Genomic DNA, 18058 nt, shown 5'->3' on the forward strand with positions numbered 1-18058 from the left:
TCATGTCCTCTAAATTTGGCAACGTTGTTGTTGCACTTCTGCTGTTTAAGTTTTTCTCAAATGTGCGCTCGGAAGGCAGCGCCACGAATCGTACCGAACTCTTCCGATGTATCACACGTGAGGGAATAGCAGCTCTATGATTTATGTGGAGCCCAGGCTTCACGAGGCGTCGCGGTCACTATAGGACACACTGAATAGATCATGCAGTTTGTCCCAAAGGATCTAATATTAAGACGGCTCATCCCGGCGAAATTAAAATAACACTAATTTTACAGTAATCATGTGATATCTCCCAATAGATAAAAGATAATTGAAATATGGAACAAGAGCGCCCTAGACAATATTATTTTGCGTGAGGTACTGTTATCACAAGTCACCTAGTAGCTTTCCGTTTTCAGCCGTTTAGAAACGCGAAAATAAATGCCGATTTTCAAAATGGCTCGAAATTGAAAGCAGATAAGTGAATCGTGATAGCGGTATCTCATAAAATAATATTGTCTAGGGCGCTCTTGTTCCAGATTTCGATTATCTTTTATCTATTTGAAGATATAACATAATTACTGTAAAATTAGCGGTATTTTAATTTCGCCGGGACAGGGATGAAGCCTCTTAAGGGGCACTGGGTGGTCAGTCGAAACTTTTCGCCTGATTCTTTATGCAACCTGCAACTCTAAAATTATTCTAAGGTTTACATATTGGCGTTACTGTCATGTTTTTGCATTATAAATATGATACTAACTCCCTTGTTGCTATATGGCTAGCGTGAGATCCGGGTTCAATTCTCGGTGCGAGCTTATGTGATTTGAATCCCAAGTTAAGTTAGAGATACACGTCTCATATACCCTCGTTGTTGAAAGGGATGCTACAAACCTAAGCGATCAGAGATGATAAATAGGATTTACTGAAGAATACATATTAACAAAATCAAAAATGGCAGATATATTTCCTGATAGAAATTCAAAATGATTTGATTCATGTGACGAACGCTTTGTTACACGTTATTAATCTTTTTAGACAAATATTCCAATTTAAATATTCAAAGATTTTGTCATTCTCATTTATATCACATTTTGAATTTAATGCAATTACTGTTCATTGACTTTTTATTCTACAGTTGGATATCGATAACCCGAGATCCTTATTAACTCGAATTTTTCCACATTCCCTTGAACTCTCTTCAACACTCAATGTTAAAAATAACCTCTGTAAGTCGAATGTTTAAAAATGACAAATTCGGGAAGTCGAATTTTAAGGGTTTCATAATTACATTTAAAAACCACAGTAACTCGAACTTTCGTATCTACGAGTCGAAGTTTACCTCTATAAGTCGAATTTCTCTTGATGTGATTTCGATAACTCAAAGCTAAAGCTTTATGCTTTTTACACAATTGTCATTGTTGGTAATGTGTACTGCAATAATTGTATTTTACTCGTGTCTAGTATTTTATTTTTTGCTAGTCATATTTAATTTAAGGACGTTTCACAATTTCGAGCTATAGAAGTGGAACAAATAAAACTTCGATTTATAGAGATTATATGGTCACTTTTCATAAGGAATGCGGAACCTCCATATCTCGAATTTTTGCTGTGGCCTACCTTGATTACTCGAAAAATTCGATAGGCATAACTCGAACTTTTTATCAATTCCCTTGAACTTCGAGTTATCGAGGTCCCAGTGTTTAATTTAACATTCTTATTAGTATTTAAAAAATTGTTCACTGGATTATTTGTTGTTCAATACTATCTGAATAAAAAATTATCAATAAATTTCCTTCTTTACAATAATAATAATAATAATAATAATAATAATAATAATAATAATAATAATAATAATAATAATAATAATAATAATAATAATAATAATAATAATAATAATAATAATAATAATGTATGATTTTCTACATGGGAAATTATACATGTAGACTACACCTCTACATAATAGAAGTCAAAATTGTCTCTGCATTTTGTGTGGGTGAAAGAACGCAGTGCTTCACCCCCAACCGTGATGTAAGCACCGTTCATTCACCAAGTGGCTTGTGTATTGAAGTCCTCGTTCCTTCTTCTTCTGCATTTTTCATTTGCCATTCCACCCTTAATGTGTGTGTGTGTGTGATTAGATATGTATGTATGTGTGTGTATATGAACCCTCCCTCCCTTTATGTGTGCACATGACTTCCCTCCTGGTATATAAGATTCTTCCTGACCTTCTCTCTTGTCCCAAGGTCATACTGTTTACATCCCAATGTCTTCTTACACGCTCTGCTGGTGCTTGTTGCTCCTGCACAGTTTCTTTCTTCAGATTCAACCCTTACTGATTTTTTTTACATCTCTCTTTATCTGCTAGTCATCCAACAAGATTCTTTTTTTTTTTTTTTTAAATTAATGAAATGCATAGTTGGAAACGGTGACATACGAAAATATTCGAGTTTTTACTTTCATTTCTCGTCTTAGTACAACATCTAGGTTATCAAAGATGCTTTCTTCTATTAACGTAGGGTCCGAACCATAAGCAGGGCTGAAATATAATGAGATACACAGAGCATCATTAATGTTTCATCCAGACGTAGGAAAGGTTGAAAACTCTTCTCCACCAAAGTTTTTAAAGTAGAGGCATAACATCATCATCATCATATTTATTCTGCCCTTATTGGCAGGTCACTTACCGCAGCTGAGAAGCTTCCATGCTCCATAGTCTTCTGCTAATCTCTTCGTCTTCACGTACGATTTTTCTGTTTTGGTATCGTCCATTAAGGTTGGTTTAAGGGGACAATTTTTGCCGATAGATGTCACTACAGTCTTCGTATATCTCTCATGTATTTTTTTTCCTTTCATGAAAACTCAGGATTTCTTTTACAAATTTCAACCTAGAGACTTCAAATTTCTAGAGAAGGAACTTCATAACCTTTCGAAGGCAACAATCCGTGCCGATTTTTTATTTATAATTTTCTTCATTGTTGAAATGTTTTTTTTTTTTTTTTTTTTTTTGTTCGTCGTCCCGTTTAAAGGGTTGTGTCCTTTTTTCGGGTAAGTGCTGTAATGTAGATCAATTGTCTCTATGGAAATGTAGGTGGTCTAAGGGTTGTCAGGTTTATTATTTCTTTATTCATCACATTAATATTAAACATACATGGATTGAAATGATTCCAAGAGAAGAAATAACATAAATAAATAAATAAATAAATAAATAAATAAATAACACGTATGATAGATTAATGGCTAGAAGTGAACATTGTCAGTTATTACATAAACACAAATGATGAGAGAAAAATAAAGTTGAGGGCTGCAGTAAGAAAATGAACAAATGTAATGAATGGATGAAATGCAGTGCTTTGGATGTCACATTACAAGGTTATGTTAGTTCAGACGAATGAAGTTATCTTCTGTTCCTGGGGCGATTCAGGAACTGATGAAGACGGAGGAGGCCCTTGTTAATAGGTATTACTGTGCACATGATGGATAGATATGAGATGAAAGTTCATGCGGTCGGTAGATTGTATAGATTTCGGGGTCCAATATGTCATCATCTAACTGTAAATGATATAATGTCATGAAGTGCTGGAGAGGGGTGTCAATGAAAGTTGGTGGTGCATCGTTGTCTCGGTCGTAGCGGAGTATATCAAGAATCATAGGATGGGGCTGTGCCATACGTTTGCTGATGTAACGTATACGTAGTTGTTCGAGGTGTGTTAATAATGGCGGAAAATCGATCATCTCATAAAGTAAACGTGTTGGATGCGGTAGGCTTATGCGGTATGCTAGGCGTATAACATGGCGTTCTAGTATAGCAAATTTTTAATAGAATTTTAATGGCGCAGATGCCCAGGCTGTATGTCCGTAGGTTAATGTACTCCGCATGAAGGTTTTATATGTATTAAGAACGGTATGTGCCCTTAATCCCCAGGTTGTGCCCCCTAATCTTTTGAGAAGATTAAGTCGATTTTGCGCTTGACCTATGAGTTTGGTGAGGTGTGGAGTCCAGGTAAGATGAGTGTCAAAAATGACACCGAGATACGTAATAGTACTTGAAACTGGAATAGGCGTAAGATCAACCTGAAGGCGAAATAGATTCGGGTTTCGATGCACTCGTGAACGGCGTCGACGTGGTAAGAAAACTGTGGTTTGTGTTTTGGAAGAGTTAATATTTAACCACCAAACATAACACCATCGCACAAATGAATCAATGGCTACTTGCATGGTTTTATTAAGTGATTGTACGGTGCGGCCAGATGTGAAAAAAGCAGTGTCAGCAAACTGAAATATTGTGGTGTTATTAGGAATAACAAGATCAGCGACGTACAGTAAGTATAATAAAGGAGACAATGATGAGCCTTGTGGTACACCTGATTGCAGCAAGATAGGATGAGATAGCGTTCCATTGATTGAGATGTAAGCTAGTCGTCCTATTAAGAAGGAGCGTATGAAGCGGATGTACGAAGTTGCCAGGAGATAGTTACGAAGTTTATATAGCAAGCCAGGGTGCCAAATTTTGTCAAAAGCCTTTTCCAAATCAAATGTTACAAGGCAAGAAGGAAAACCTGTATTGTTTTGATTGTAAATAACTGTGGTGAGACGGAATAATTGATCTTGAGTACTAAAATTTGGGCGAAATCCAGCTTGGTGTATTGGAAGAGGATTATGTGAGTGAAGATGGTCGTGCATGCGACTGACAAGGATTCTTGTGTGAAATGGTTTGATTGTTTAAATGGATATTCAAACCTTTAACAACTGTTTCAACAATAAACAAAATTCTAAATAGAAAATCGGCACGGATTGTTGCCTTCGATAGGTTATGAAGTTCCTTCTCTAGAAATTTGAAGTCTCTAGGTTGAAATTTGTAAAAGAAATCCTGAATTTTCGTGAAAGGTAAAAAACTACATAAGAGAGATGCGAAGACTGTAGTGACATCTACAGACAAAGCTTGTCCCTTTACACCAACCTTAGTTGTAGTCTCCTTTACCCTTTTTCTCCCTTTCCTGCCACCATACCCTCTAGCACGTCCCTCATGATACAATTCCTTCTTAATCAATGTCCCAACCAGTTTGTCTTCCTCTTCTTAATAATATCTAAAATTGTTTTTTTCTCCCTCACCATTTGTAACACTCTCTCATCCGTTTTCCTCTCGACCTACCTAATTCTCTCCATTGTTCTTCACACATAAATTTCTAATGCTTCCAGTCATTTTCATAACTTTTGCGTAATGTCCATGTTTCTGATCCATACAGTACAATATTCCACAGGAAGCATTTTATGAGTTTTTTTCTTCAACTCTTTATTCAAGGTCCCACAAAATAGCCTTTTCTTCCTCCTAAAGGCTTCTTTCGCAATTCCTATTCTTGCTTTTATTTCACCTTCACACTTCATATCATCACTAATGACACTACCCAGGTATCGAAAACTAGCCACTTGCTCTATTTTCTCCCCTCTTACTTCTATAGTTGACACCGACCGCATAGTTCCAATCACCATGGCTTTTGTTTTTTTCACATTTATTTTCATCCCATATTCTTTCCAGCCCTTTCTCAAGTTTTCTAACATCTTATTGGTGTTATGGAGGTGATGAATATGGGCTTCCCCCTAAAGTTTTAGGTATCCCTGGAAACCGAGGAGGCTGCATAAAGTACTTCCACCATACAAGTGTCCTTTGTGATAGGGAAACATCGCCTACGTGGGAGGCAGGCCCGAACCCAGGGGGTCTAGGGAGCCCCCCTCTAAATTTTCACGGTAGGCTTGCAAATGAACTATAATATGGTAATGAACTAATATAGTTAGATCGCCCCCCCCCCTACATTTTTGGGCTGGCTACCGGCCTGGTGGGAGGTATTCCGGTTTCTCTCGTTTATTCCCACAGTTTCTTTCTACCCGCCATCTCCATCAGCCTGAGGGCATAATCATGGGATCTGAATTAAAAAGATACGACTTCCCTCACGATAAGCCATTATATATCACATTATCTCGCTCCAAGTTTGCGGAAGAATGGTTCAATAGTAGAGCGTTCGCCTCTGGCGCATGGGCTATCGGGTTCGATCCATCATCGGTGGATTTGTACTGTCAACATTGGTGATAACGCCCGGAAAGGGGCGAGCTCTTCCTTGGTGACTATTCCTGAGCCATCTGACTTATTTCCCCCAGACATCTTGTATTGTAGTGTACTTCAAATATTGCAAAGCTATAATTTTCGGTGCACAAAAAATAGCTGCTCCACCATAATTTTCTATGCTTCTCCCTTTTGGCCCCTCCCCAGGAAAGTGAAACTGGCGTCCTCACTGAACAACATCATGTCCGAGAATTTTCTCGAGGTTCTCCCGTTTCCTTCCGCATTCTGATTCCACTAGATTATTTTATATTCATTAACTTTCTAATTATCTATATTTTTAGCCTGGAATGTGAAATCTATGTTTTAAAGTCCCACAATTATGCTCTGTAGACTAGAACAGAACTACCACGGCTTTCGAACGTATGCCCTTATATAAGATTTAGAAACTATAACTCGACAAGTTTCAAACCAAGATGCGCAGATCGCTTCGGAGCACTTCGTATTCCACCACCCTCCCCACTACTCTTCCATCCACTGATCTGGCCTTGAAAGTACCAGTGATACTAACTCAGCAAACTTATGCTACAACAAATATCACCTGCTAAAATAAATGACAAATATTACCGTGTAGCGTTATACCTACAGTATCGACTCGTAATTCTCATATCAGTGGTCCATTTCATTTAATCCCGCTTTCGAAAATGCGTTGCGGTGGTAGCTCTTCCTATTCTACGGTAGTATATTCTGCGTATGTTCGTTATTAAGCTTTAAAACGAAGAGAAACCAAAAGGCGAATGGCTTAATTTTCTGGATTCCACATTAAAGACTGAACTGACAGCCGAGCCTACTAGAACATTACGATACTGAACCAGGGGCGAATACAGAACGGGGGGCGCACCTTTCTGAAAGGGAAATATTTCTGTCTTACTTCAATGAGACGAGTTGACAAAAGTATTTTTGTCAATATAAGACAACAAATAAACTGCTTTCAGTCTATTGTTAGTACAAACTATGTCTCAAGTGTTATAATGTTTAATATTTTGCGCCCCCCCCCCATCCTTCTGAGTAAGAATGAATAATTATTCAACTTCCAAGGCCGAAGATACAACTTGTGTAAAAAAAAAAAAAAAAAAAAAAACCCTATAACAACATAACTAGTAGAGAAAACTTCGTTCAACGATTTCTTTTATTTCAGCTAGTTCCTCTTCCAGAAGTGCGGATCAAAATATTTGGTATAGTTGCAATTAAAATATTTGATTTAATTATCACCCTAGTTATATGTTCGAGGTCCCAAAGGTCATGTAGGCCCCCTATTGTATTTATGAATATACATTATTTGGCATAATTTGAATGCAATTTGCTTTAAAATCCTCATGTATATACCTTCTGCATCTGAATGCCCCCAACTTTACAGAGAAATCGGCGCCCTTGGGTCGGGCCTAAATGCTAACTCGAGTCGGGCCTCACATTATTAATTCACGGGCCCGGCCTGAGATGAAACCTACATTCACGCATCACATTCAGTACTGGCGTGTTGGCAAAGTAAGAGTGAAATAGGTGCAACAGAAACTGTTGGAAAAGGGCCACGTCTTATTATGGTCCATACAGGAGGGGAATTTGGGTTTGTTGATAATGCTCTATTATTGTCCAAATCTAAGCAGAAAAAGTGGAGATTATCATGATGAGATGAACAGTAGAAATTTTTCAAAATGGATCGATGAAAAACTACTTCCTAATCTTCCCGAAAACAGCGTTGTTGTCGTTGATAATGCCAGTTATCACAATGTTCAAATCAATAAAAGACTATCTATGTCTTCACTTAAAAGCGACATGATACAGTGGCTATCAGCGACAGACAAACCTATAAACGAAACCGAAATTGAAGCAGAGAATAGAGTAAATACATTGTGGAGAATGAACAAAAGACAATTTTTCTTAAGAATTCAAAATGTACCTTATGTGAAACAATACGCGATTGACAAGAAATTTATAAACGCGAGGCACACTATAATAAGACTTCCACCTTACCACGCAGACTTAAATCCTATTGAACTTGTGTGTGGGGGGGGGAAGGGGGAATAAAGAGCAAAGCAAGGCAATGCATTTCCGATTCACTGGATGAAAAGAAAGAATTACTGGGAAAGTTATTTAATGAATATTCACCACAGAAATGGGTAAAATGTTCTGAACAAGTGAAAAAAATTGAAGATTCTTACTTTGAAAGAGACGGACTTATGGATGAGCGTGTAGATGAACTGATAACTAGATTTGGTGAAACCGATTCAGACTCAGATTCATCGGCCGATACAGATTCAGATGAGTGGGAGAGTGAAACTGAAGGAGAAATGGAAAATATTTAGAAGGTGATTTCTGTTATCATTTATTTATTTATTTTTCATTAAGATTCATTGCGAACTTGTCCACCTTTTAATTCATATATTACGTTGGTAAGGAATACCCCTAATCCTACTTAATTCATTTAATATTCAAAGAGAAAATATTAAAATGCATTAAAAATTTAGTGCAATCAATATACAGCATTTACACTCAAATGTCGTAGAAAATCCTCAGACCATTCCGCTCCCTCCAGATTGCAACACTGCAAAACATCATCGTCGCAGAGAAGGGAGTGGGGAAATGTAGGATTAGATGCGCAACAACTAGGCTGCAGCGTTCTGTTTACAAACTTTTTCACTTTCTGGTCACTACTATTTGACATTCAAAAATAGAGGGTAGATAAATGTAACAACAGGGAAGCCCGGCTAGCTCAGTCGGTAGAGCATGAGACTCTTAATCTCAGGGTCGTGGGTTCGAGCCCCACGCTGGGCGTTTCATTTTAATTTCTTCCTCCGTATGTAAAAGACACTATTTCAATAGAAAGTCTTAATCCACATTCCTTAGCCCGGCTAGCTCAGTCGGTAGAGCATGAGACTCTTAATCTCAGGGTCGTGGGTTCGAGCCCCACGCTGGGCGTTTCATTTTAATTTCTTCCTCCGTATGTAAAAGACACTATTTCAATAGAAAGTCTTAATGCAGACTCTTAAGCCCGGCTAGCTCAGTCGGTAGAGCATGAGACTCTTAATCTCAGGGTCGTGGGTTCGAGCCCCACGCTGGGCGTTAAACTTTTTTTTAATATGCCAGTTTAATGAAACGTTAGCACTTTCATCTAATAATTTGAATGTTCTGTTTCGAAGTCCAGAACAAGTCGAAGTCCGCATTTAAATAACTTTTTTTACTTTACTTTTTCTTTTTTTCTTTTTCTTTTTTTTTTTTTTTTTTTTTTTTTTTTTTTTTTTTTTTTACAGTTTCTTCAATCTCACGAGACAACTGAAGTATCAGTACTTTTTATTATGCACTTCCTGACATAACTTCTGAGAAAACCAAAGAAAAAGTAAAATGCATATTGTTGTTCTTCAATACACATTGAAAAGTTAAAAATAATTGAGAAAGTTACAGTGGCGTACCAATAATGAACAGATTTCGCAAATATGGGGTAACCAAAGGTGCAGTTCGAGTCTGAATGGTAAGTGAAGAGAAGTTCCATACTTTTGTGACTTTGGTCGAATGTAATGTTGGACTGCAAAGGAGGGGGGGGGGGAAGCTCGAGTTGGGGAAATAGTGAATTTGATGACAGCTTTTATAAGAAATTCCTTCACCAACGAAGTTACTATGTTATGTTAATTAACATGTGAAAATGTCCGTTCAATAAATTCCGGGACTGCCTTGGTGGCAAAAAGAAAAAACTATATTACCACGTTAGATTTCAACACAAATTCCTTCCCGTGCCACACACTCGCGAGAGGGGTAGTAGAGGTGCTGGAACGCACTAGGAAAGTCTTCCATCCGAATACTGCACACCACTGCTTGTAATATTCGTTTGTAACATGAAATGCTACATCCTCTAAACCTCCCCTCAATCTTGAGGGCTAATTTGAGCTTAGAAAAGAGTAGGGATAAGCACGAGACGAGTCGAGGCAGGATTTTCCTGACAAAATTCGAGTCGAGACATGGCTCTTCCAATAGCAAAATATACATTTTTCGAGTCGAGACATCACTTTTACAGCACATTTTCGAGACGAGACAGCCACAAATCTTGTCTCGTACGCATCCCTAGAAAAGAGCATGAAGTTCTCTGGAGCAAAGTCAGGTGAATATAGAGGAAATTCAAGGACTTTGACCTTTTTGTTCGCCAAAGACTGATGCTCAAGAAGTATATTATTTCGAGGTAGTTCCAGGAACTTACTGAATAGTATTAAATTTCATTTCATCGCGGTAAAGTTATAACGCGGATGTAAAGTGTGTTCCTTAAAAGCCCCGCAATGTGACTGGTCTCTGCTGTATTTTCTATATGTAATTAAAGATTCAACCTTCAACAAGCTGCAAGAGTGCGCTGAATGGGTGACTGGGTGACTTGGTTGCCTAAACAGTATGATAGAGTACTGTAGGAATTGGCGGATAACATCCCTCTTCGTTTTGTTTACAGCACGTGCAGCTGTCTGTCAGAAGCCAGCTTTCCGTAACTGTAGAGTAGATAAGGAATGGATACAGCAATTAATCCATTTCCTTGGTCAATGGTTCAGCATTTTTGACCCTTGCCCCGTGGTCTTTCTAGGGTTAACAGGGAAATGATTGATGTAGTGTAAAAATTTGATCTTACACTCCATCTGTACTCTTTCTCTTATAAAAACAGTAGTGGTGCGTAGTATTGGATCACACCTCCCGAAGCTTGGACCACTAACAGCAAAAATTTCTGAGTGCGCGCCTGATTCTGGTAACTCTAGATGAATTTAAGAAAAAAAAAGTCAGGGCGTAAATTGTGTACATAAACTTACAAACGAGCCAAGAAAAATAATTGAGACATGACGAAAAAAAACTTTTTTTGGAGAATCAACATGAAACGGGAAAAAATTCTTGGAGAGCCTAGATGAGACGACATTTCTACAAAATTTGTGAGACGAGACAGCGAAATCTTATTTCTCGTCTCGTCTCGTCTCGTCTTGTAGGGAATACTATAAAGGAACAATAACAAAATAACAATAAATAACAACAATAACAAAAATAAATCTACAAGAGGTAGTTTACTCTTCAAAATTGGTTATTTGAAGGGGGATTTTCTATATAATAAAAAAATTTGTTCAATTTTGTTTAAATTTCTTTTTGAAAATGAAATGAAATCTTTAAGTTTTACATCCCACGGTTATGCCTGTCAGATTAAAGGAGACAGTGATGATGAGTAATGGATGAAACGGTGGAATGAAGTGGGGGGAAACGGGAGAACCCCGAGAAAACCCACGCACACGGTGTTTGTAGACCACAAAGCTCACTCGGCGTGGGCTGGGATCGAACTAAGGACTCCATGTACCACAGGTGAACACTCTACCATTTTTTAAAAATAAAAAGATTAACCGATCATACCTCAGTTTCCTGAGCACCCGAGTTTCCTCGTTTACAAGGTTTCTTTAACCTTTACCAAATTCGACAGGGACACGAACGCACACATATCCAGCACAGTTAAAATTCCAAAGGCTCTCCCACCGGGAATCAAATCCGGGACTCCGTACTTCAAGGGTGGACGTGCTAGTCACTTTCTTATTTAAAAAAATAACTGACTCACCGAACGTGTCTCAGCAACTTACTTGAACTATCTATTACTAATTTTTCTTGCTTGATTCGTTTAACTTGCTTTTCCAATCTCCTAGAGAAACACTGAAATATCGAGGAGAGTTAAAACCACGCAGGTTCTCCCACTGGGAATCGAATCCAGGACCCCGTACACCAAAGGCGCACGTGCTAGCACTAGACCAGCAGGGAGGGCACCACTAGACCAGTGGGAAGGGCAACCAATGAGCCACCAAGTCCCATAAATTTCATTTTGTTTTAATGTTTATCAAGAAGCATAAAAGAAAGCGTAAGTAATTTTTCATTAAAAATTCACAAGGCTTACACTTCGTGATGGGCTTTTTTCGGGTATATATTTTTTTCGAAAACACCCATAATAACTTTGTTCATATTTCGTAATAAATTTCCGCAATAACTGCACTGTAATACGATTCAAAATAAGAAATAAGAGTGAAAATACAGGGTGTCCGAGAATTATCTATACAACTTTACGACGTTATATTTAAAGAAGTTAAGGTGATATTTACATGCGGTTTGTTGCATTCAATGCAGAAAGTATTAAAGTTTTTTTCTTTTACAGGCGGCTTTGTGCATTCAATGCAGAAAGTCTTACAGGTTCTTCTTTTGTCTTTTACAGGTTAGTACGATAATCAGTTCCTGCAAAAGATTTGTTTCAGTGACGAGGCAACATTCCATGTGTCTGGGAAGTTTAACAGGCACAATGTTCGCATATGGGGATCCGAGAACCCTCATGTAACACGTGAGATGGAGCGCGATAGCCCTAAGGTAAATGTCTGGTGTGGGTTAATGCATAATCGCATTATTGGACCCTTCTTTTTCGCTGAAAATTCAATCACAGGTCAGGTCTATTTGGATTTGCTCCAGCTTTATATGATTCCTCAGTTGGAGGATCTGCAACCAAACATTCTGTTTCAACACGATGGAGCTCCGCCACACTGGTCTTTAGAAGTTCGAGAATACCTGGATGAGGTGTTTCCCAAAAGGTGGATTGGTCGCGACGGTCCGATATCATGGCCTCCGCGGTCGCCGGATCTGTCACCACTGTACTTCTTCCTGTGGGGGTACCTTAAGGACATCGTCTTCACTACGAAGGTAGCAAACCTTGAACAGCTAAAGCAGCGTATCCTTGGTGCTTTTCAGACAGTAACTCATGATTTGCTGCAGCGCACATGGGCTGAAATTGATTTTCGTCTGGATGTGCTTTGTATCACACATGGTGCCCACATAGAGGTGTACTGAACAGGTAAAAAAAACTTTAAGACTTTCTGTATTGAATGCAAAAAACCGCATGTAAATATCACATTAACTTCTTTCAATATAACGTCGTAAAATTGTGTAGATAATTCTCGGACACCCTGTATTTAGTGTGGTGGCATGTACCTACTATTAAACTTCCTTTTGCGCATTACAATCTTCTTCAATTATGGAACATGTTTTATCCTAACGGTCGCCTCGTAGCTGTTTCTCTCTCTCCCTCTAAACATAACCCATATATGTAATTTACACTGCGTATCATCATCATCATCATCATCATCATTATCTGGGAATGGTAAGAGGTCAACAGCATCGCTTATAGAGTCATCATTCCATACTCTTCTTGCCCAACCACTCAAAGTACACCAACATTAGCTTAGCTTAGAAAGCCTCCAGGAAGATAAATCATCTTTTAATCAGAGCGAAGGCCGTGATAAGAATCTACTTTTTATGACCCATCTGCACTTAAGAGCTCTTTCGTTGTAGACTTCTGCATAACAATCGGTGCAACGTATGCCTTTTAAACATTGTATCGTTCAGGAATCGTAAGCACAATTGTTATTATACGTAAAGAACAACTTCTTACATACTTACTTAAGAGTCTTCATCCCGGCGAAATTAGAATACCGCTAATTTTACAGTAATTATGTGATATCTTCAAATAGATAAAAGCTAATTGAAATGTGGAACAAGAGCGCCCTAGACAATATTATTTTGCATGAGGTACCGTTATCACAAGTCACCTAGTGGCTTTCCGTTTTCAGCTGTTTAGAAACGCGAAAATAAATGCCGATTTTCAAAATGGCTCGAAATCGAAAGCAGATAAGTGAGTTGTGATAACGGTTTCTCATGTAAAATAATATTGTATAGGGCGTTCTTGTTCCACATTTCGATTATCTTTTATCTATTTGAAGATATCACATATTACTGTAAAATAAGCGGTATTTTAATTTCTCCGGGATGAAGACTCTTAAGAAATAAAGTCTTTAAATATGGCTGATTGCCTTGAGGATTTAGGAATTATGATTTCTGGTCTTGCGGCATCTATGGCCATTTAGCCTGTCACGTATAAGGAATGACGTCCCTCGGCAAGCACACTATCTGCGGAAAGGGAAGGAAGGAAACGGCCTGGGACCTATATGATAGGTATTACCCCGGTATTTGCCTGGAGTGAATGAAGAAAACCCAGGTAAACCTCATTCGGGATGGCTGGCCAAAAAAGCTCTTTACACTTTTCCGACCGAGTTCACCCACCGGGAATCGAAACCGGGATCGGCCGCACTTATGACTGGGCAAAATAAAGGTAAAAATGAAATTCGAAAAATTTCATGTCAGCTACTTTATATGCAAAAGAAAACATTACAAATAAAGAATTTTCCCGGCTGAAATTTTATATATCAATAGGAACAAACGTGAACTAGTACGTGGATAATAAGATTTGCAAATGTTATTATTTCCTTTAACATGAATTTTTATTATTGGAATAGTCCAATTGTTATTATTTTATTTTGATAGTTGTCACATTCCCTTAATAGTCTTTGGCCATTCTATCATGAAAGGTTATTATAGTTTACGTATGTTTGATCTTACCGGCCCTGTTGCACATTGTCTCTCGACAAGTCTCAGGTATTTTCACCAAATAGTCCATTCAATGCACAAATCACTCACATTCAGCACAACTCAGAAAACATTCACAATGCATTCATCTTAATGTCCAGATCCTGCCGCTGAGGCGTTTATGTCACTAATTACTTCAGTACAGTCTATCACTCACATTCACAATGTTGAAGTTCGTATGCAGGCCCTGCCGATGAGACGTTTATATCACTAATTACTTCAGCATTGTCTTTTTAATCACTGTCATTGGTCGTACAGTACTCACACACTATACTCCTCGTTTCATTAATGAAACTAATAAATTGTCCTTAAAATAATGACAATGGACGCATTCTTTATTTTGTACTGATCGTTTGGCGTCTTTCTTCATTCTGTTCTCTCTATTCACTCTATTTTCGTTTTTCAGAAGCATTTACAAATTTTCAAATGCAAGCCCACCCTCGTTTCCTATTGGTTAGGAAAACTATTTAACATTTTTAAACTGGACAAAAGACAGAAAGAAACAGGAAACTTCGTTGGTGACGAAAGGAAACATTATCGGGTGGACGAAGGACAAGAAAGTGAAAAAGGACAGAAAGTTTGGAAAACGAGAGGCGAGTTGGGGTGTGGACTTTTTTTTTTTTAATGTTGTGGAGGGTGACTGGACACAACTGGTGAGAAAAGGGTTTAGAAGGGATGAGTGCCTGAAATAAAATGGCCAAGATTAATAATATGATTGATAATTATGTGCACTGGCACACACTGAAGACTACGCTACGTGGGGCCACTCATTGCCTTTATATTTAACAAGTTATATATCTTAACTAATCAGTAAAGTGTAAATAGTGTAGCTCAATCAAAAAAAAAAAAAAAGTGTTTCTAACATATTTCAATGGAAAAGAATTATTTATTTCAATTTTCCTTTAAAAAAAAAAGTAAAAGTTGGCCAAGCCTCTGTATGGACTAAATGCTACAACCATTCTTAAGAGGCCTCATCCCAGCGAAATTAAAATACCGCTAATTTTACAGTAATTATGTGATATCTTCAAGTAGATAAAAGATAAATCGAAAACTGGAACAAGAGCGCCCTAGACAATATTATTTTACCTGAGATACCGTTATCACGACTTACTTATCTGGTTTCGAATTCCAGCCATTTTGAAAATCGGTATTTATTTTCGCGCTTCTAAACGGGTGAAAACGGAAAGCCAGTAGGTGACTTGTAATAACGGTACCTCACGCAAAATAATATTGTCTAGGGTGCTCTTGTTTCACATTTCAATTATGTTTTATCTATTTGAGAATATTACATAATTACTGTAAAATTAGCGGTATTTTAATTTAGCCGGGATGAAGCCTCTTAACTTTGTCACTTATACAGGGTGTTACAAAAATTTTGTCACAATATTTTGAGAATAGATTCCTCTCAAGAAAATAAGATTCACATGAACCTGTGGTCGGAAGTGCGTGTCGTAGTTACAGAAAACTGGACTCTTTTTCTGAAACAGTAGAATTTATGATGACCATCCATGACTGAGTGACACCAACCCGAAACTACTGTAAATACGTACTGAAGCAAGAAAGTACCGGATCGAAAATGCAGAAAATGCGCAGACACATCAGAAAATACATCACAGGCTCATGACGTATAATGGCTCCCAAAGACTATCTAAAAAGACACAACAATGTTGCAAAATGCATTCACCAGTTTTGGGCCCACAACATGGAACTCATCACCGATTCTAAGCCCCGATCACCAGCCAAGTCCAGCAAAAGGCATTCACCACTTTTTGGCACATAAATGGAACTAATCACCGATTCTAAGCCATACTATAAATACCAGCCAAGTCCAGTACTTGAAAACGATAAATACAAAATCTACTAAGATTGAGAAATCATAACAGATGTAACGGTACCTGCAAACAGACCCGACAACACTATTATCAATAACATGGACCACGAAGCAACCCTCATACATGGAGCAGTACCACTGACTCATAACATACGTACAACATTCAGTACGAAAATAAGCAAATATAAAGACCCAGCAGACGAAATCAACAAGCTATGGAAATGTCAGAAAGTTACAAAGAGACCAATCATTATCTCAAATACAGCTATTGTCTCTAAAAGTACTATGACTCAACTTGATCAAATGATACTATGTCCTTAGAAAACACACAGTAGCTCAAAACTGTTAAGCCCGGCTACCTCAGTCGGTAGAGCATGATACTATTAATCTCAGGGTCGTGAGTTCGAGCCCCATGCTGGGCGTTTCAGTTCTTCCTTCTTTATGCTAAAATAGACTATTTCCTTAGAATACAAACAGTAGCTCGAAAGAGTGAGGCCCGGCTAACTCAGTCGATCGGTTTAGCAATAGAGAATCCAGACCTTTTGTCAAGTTAGCATTTTGACCGCTGTTGTGGGAGATTTGTCTATTTAGAATCATGGTGATCTGTGGTGTTCACTATTACCCTACAGACAACATAGTCAATGAAATGTGAAAACGACAAGTACAGATATTCTACTTGAGGAAATCATCATTTATGAGTTCACTGTTAGTCAATGAATCTCAATCTCGAGATTAAATAAACGACTAATGATATTAATAGTATCCCTGACTGAAATGAACAAGTAGGGCCTATAGTACCTATGAGTAAAATAAACAATTAATGTTGTTTATATAACCCAGGAATGAAATGAATGTATATATTACTAAGGCTTTAAATAAACGACTCGTAGTATATATAGTACTGGTGGCTAAAATAAAAGACAAATGTTGTTTATGGTAGGGGTTTTTAAAATGATCGGCAAATGCTATTATAGGTATCCATACCTAAATGAATAATTAATGCAGTTTATAGTACCCATGACCAAAATGAATGACTAATGCTTTTTAGAGTACTAGGAACTGAAATGAACAACTAATATTGTATATAGCACTTAGAGTTAAAATAAACGACTAATATTGTTCATGGTAACCGCAATTTACAACGATATTGTATATCGATGCCATAAATTACTTCCAGTTTTCGTATCTTGATTTTGGGCAACGGTGCGTAAATGTACACAATCTGTTGAGTAGAAGAAAAAGAAGAAAAACAGATAATATGTTGTTGATTCTAAATATAAAGAAAAAAGGTTTAATGGTAGTAGCTGAAAATCTATGTTGGTTTTATGTGTATAAACTGTACTCTTTGTTACCGTAACAGGAAATAGTTGTTTATTTCAAGGTTGCTATGACGACCGAAAAAGAAAATTATTATTATTGGAGTTGTGAAAGAATAATGAAAACGTAATAGTGATATTAGTGACGTGTCTGATTTAAATTAATTTGATCGTGTTGACATATTTTAAAATCTACGCGAACTGTGGGCTAAATGTAACGTGTAAGAACAATAAGTTAATAATCGTTACAAATTAAAATGTACTACTATGCTGCCTATAGTATGGACGAACGACTAAAATAAACAACTAATGCTGTATATAGTGCTCAGGACTAAACTTAACGAATAATGCTCTGCGTGATACCCA

General features: G+C 37.6%; 4 non-coding genes across 4 annotated transcripts; all 4 read left to right on the top strand.

The window, feature by feature from the left end:
• The first annotated feature begins 8790 nt into the window (after nucleotides 1-8790).
• TRNAK-CUU (transfer RNA lysine (anticodon CUU)) lies at nucleotides 8791-8863 on the top strand. Its single transcript has one exon. It is a non-coding gene; the product is annotated as a tRNA-Lys (tRNA).
• A 71-nt stretch (nucleotides 8864-8934) lies between these two features.
• Nucleotides 8935-9007, top strand: TRNAK-CUU (transfer RNA lysine (anticodon CUU)). The gene has a single exon. It is a non-coding gene; the product is annotated as a tRNA-Lys (tRNA).
• A 71-nt stretch (nucleotides 9008-9078) lies between these two features.
• On the top strand, nucleotides 9079-9151 carry TRNAK-CUU (transfer RNA lysine (anticodon CUU)). Its single transcript has one exon. It is a non-coding gene; the product is annotated as a tRNA-Lys (tRNA).
• Nucleotides 9152-16725: 7574 nt separating this feature from the next.
• On the top strand, nucleotides 16726-16798 carry TRNAN-AUU (transfer RNA asparagine (anticodon AUU)). The gene has a single exon. It is a non-coding gene; the product is annotated as a tRNA-Asn (tRNA).
• The last annotated feature ends 1260 nt before the right edge of the window (nucleotides 16799-18058 follow it).

This window comes from Thermobia domestica, chromosome 14, assembly GCF_964235325.1.
Source record: "Thermobia domestica chromosome 14, izTheDome1.hap1.1, whole genome shotgun sequence".
Lineage (NCBI taxonomy): Eukaryota > Metazoa > Arthropoda > Insecta > Zygentoma > Lepismatidae > Thermobia > Thermobia domestica.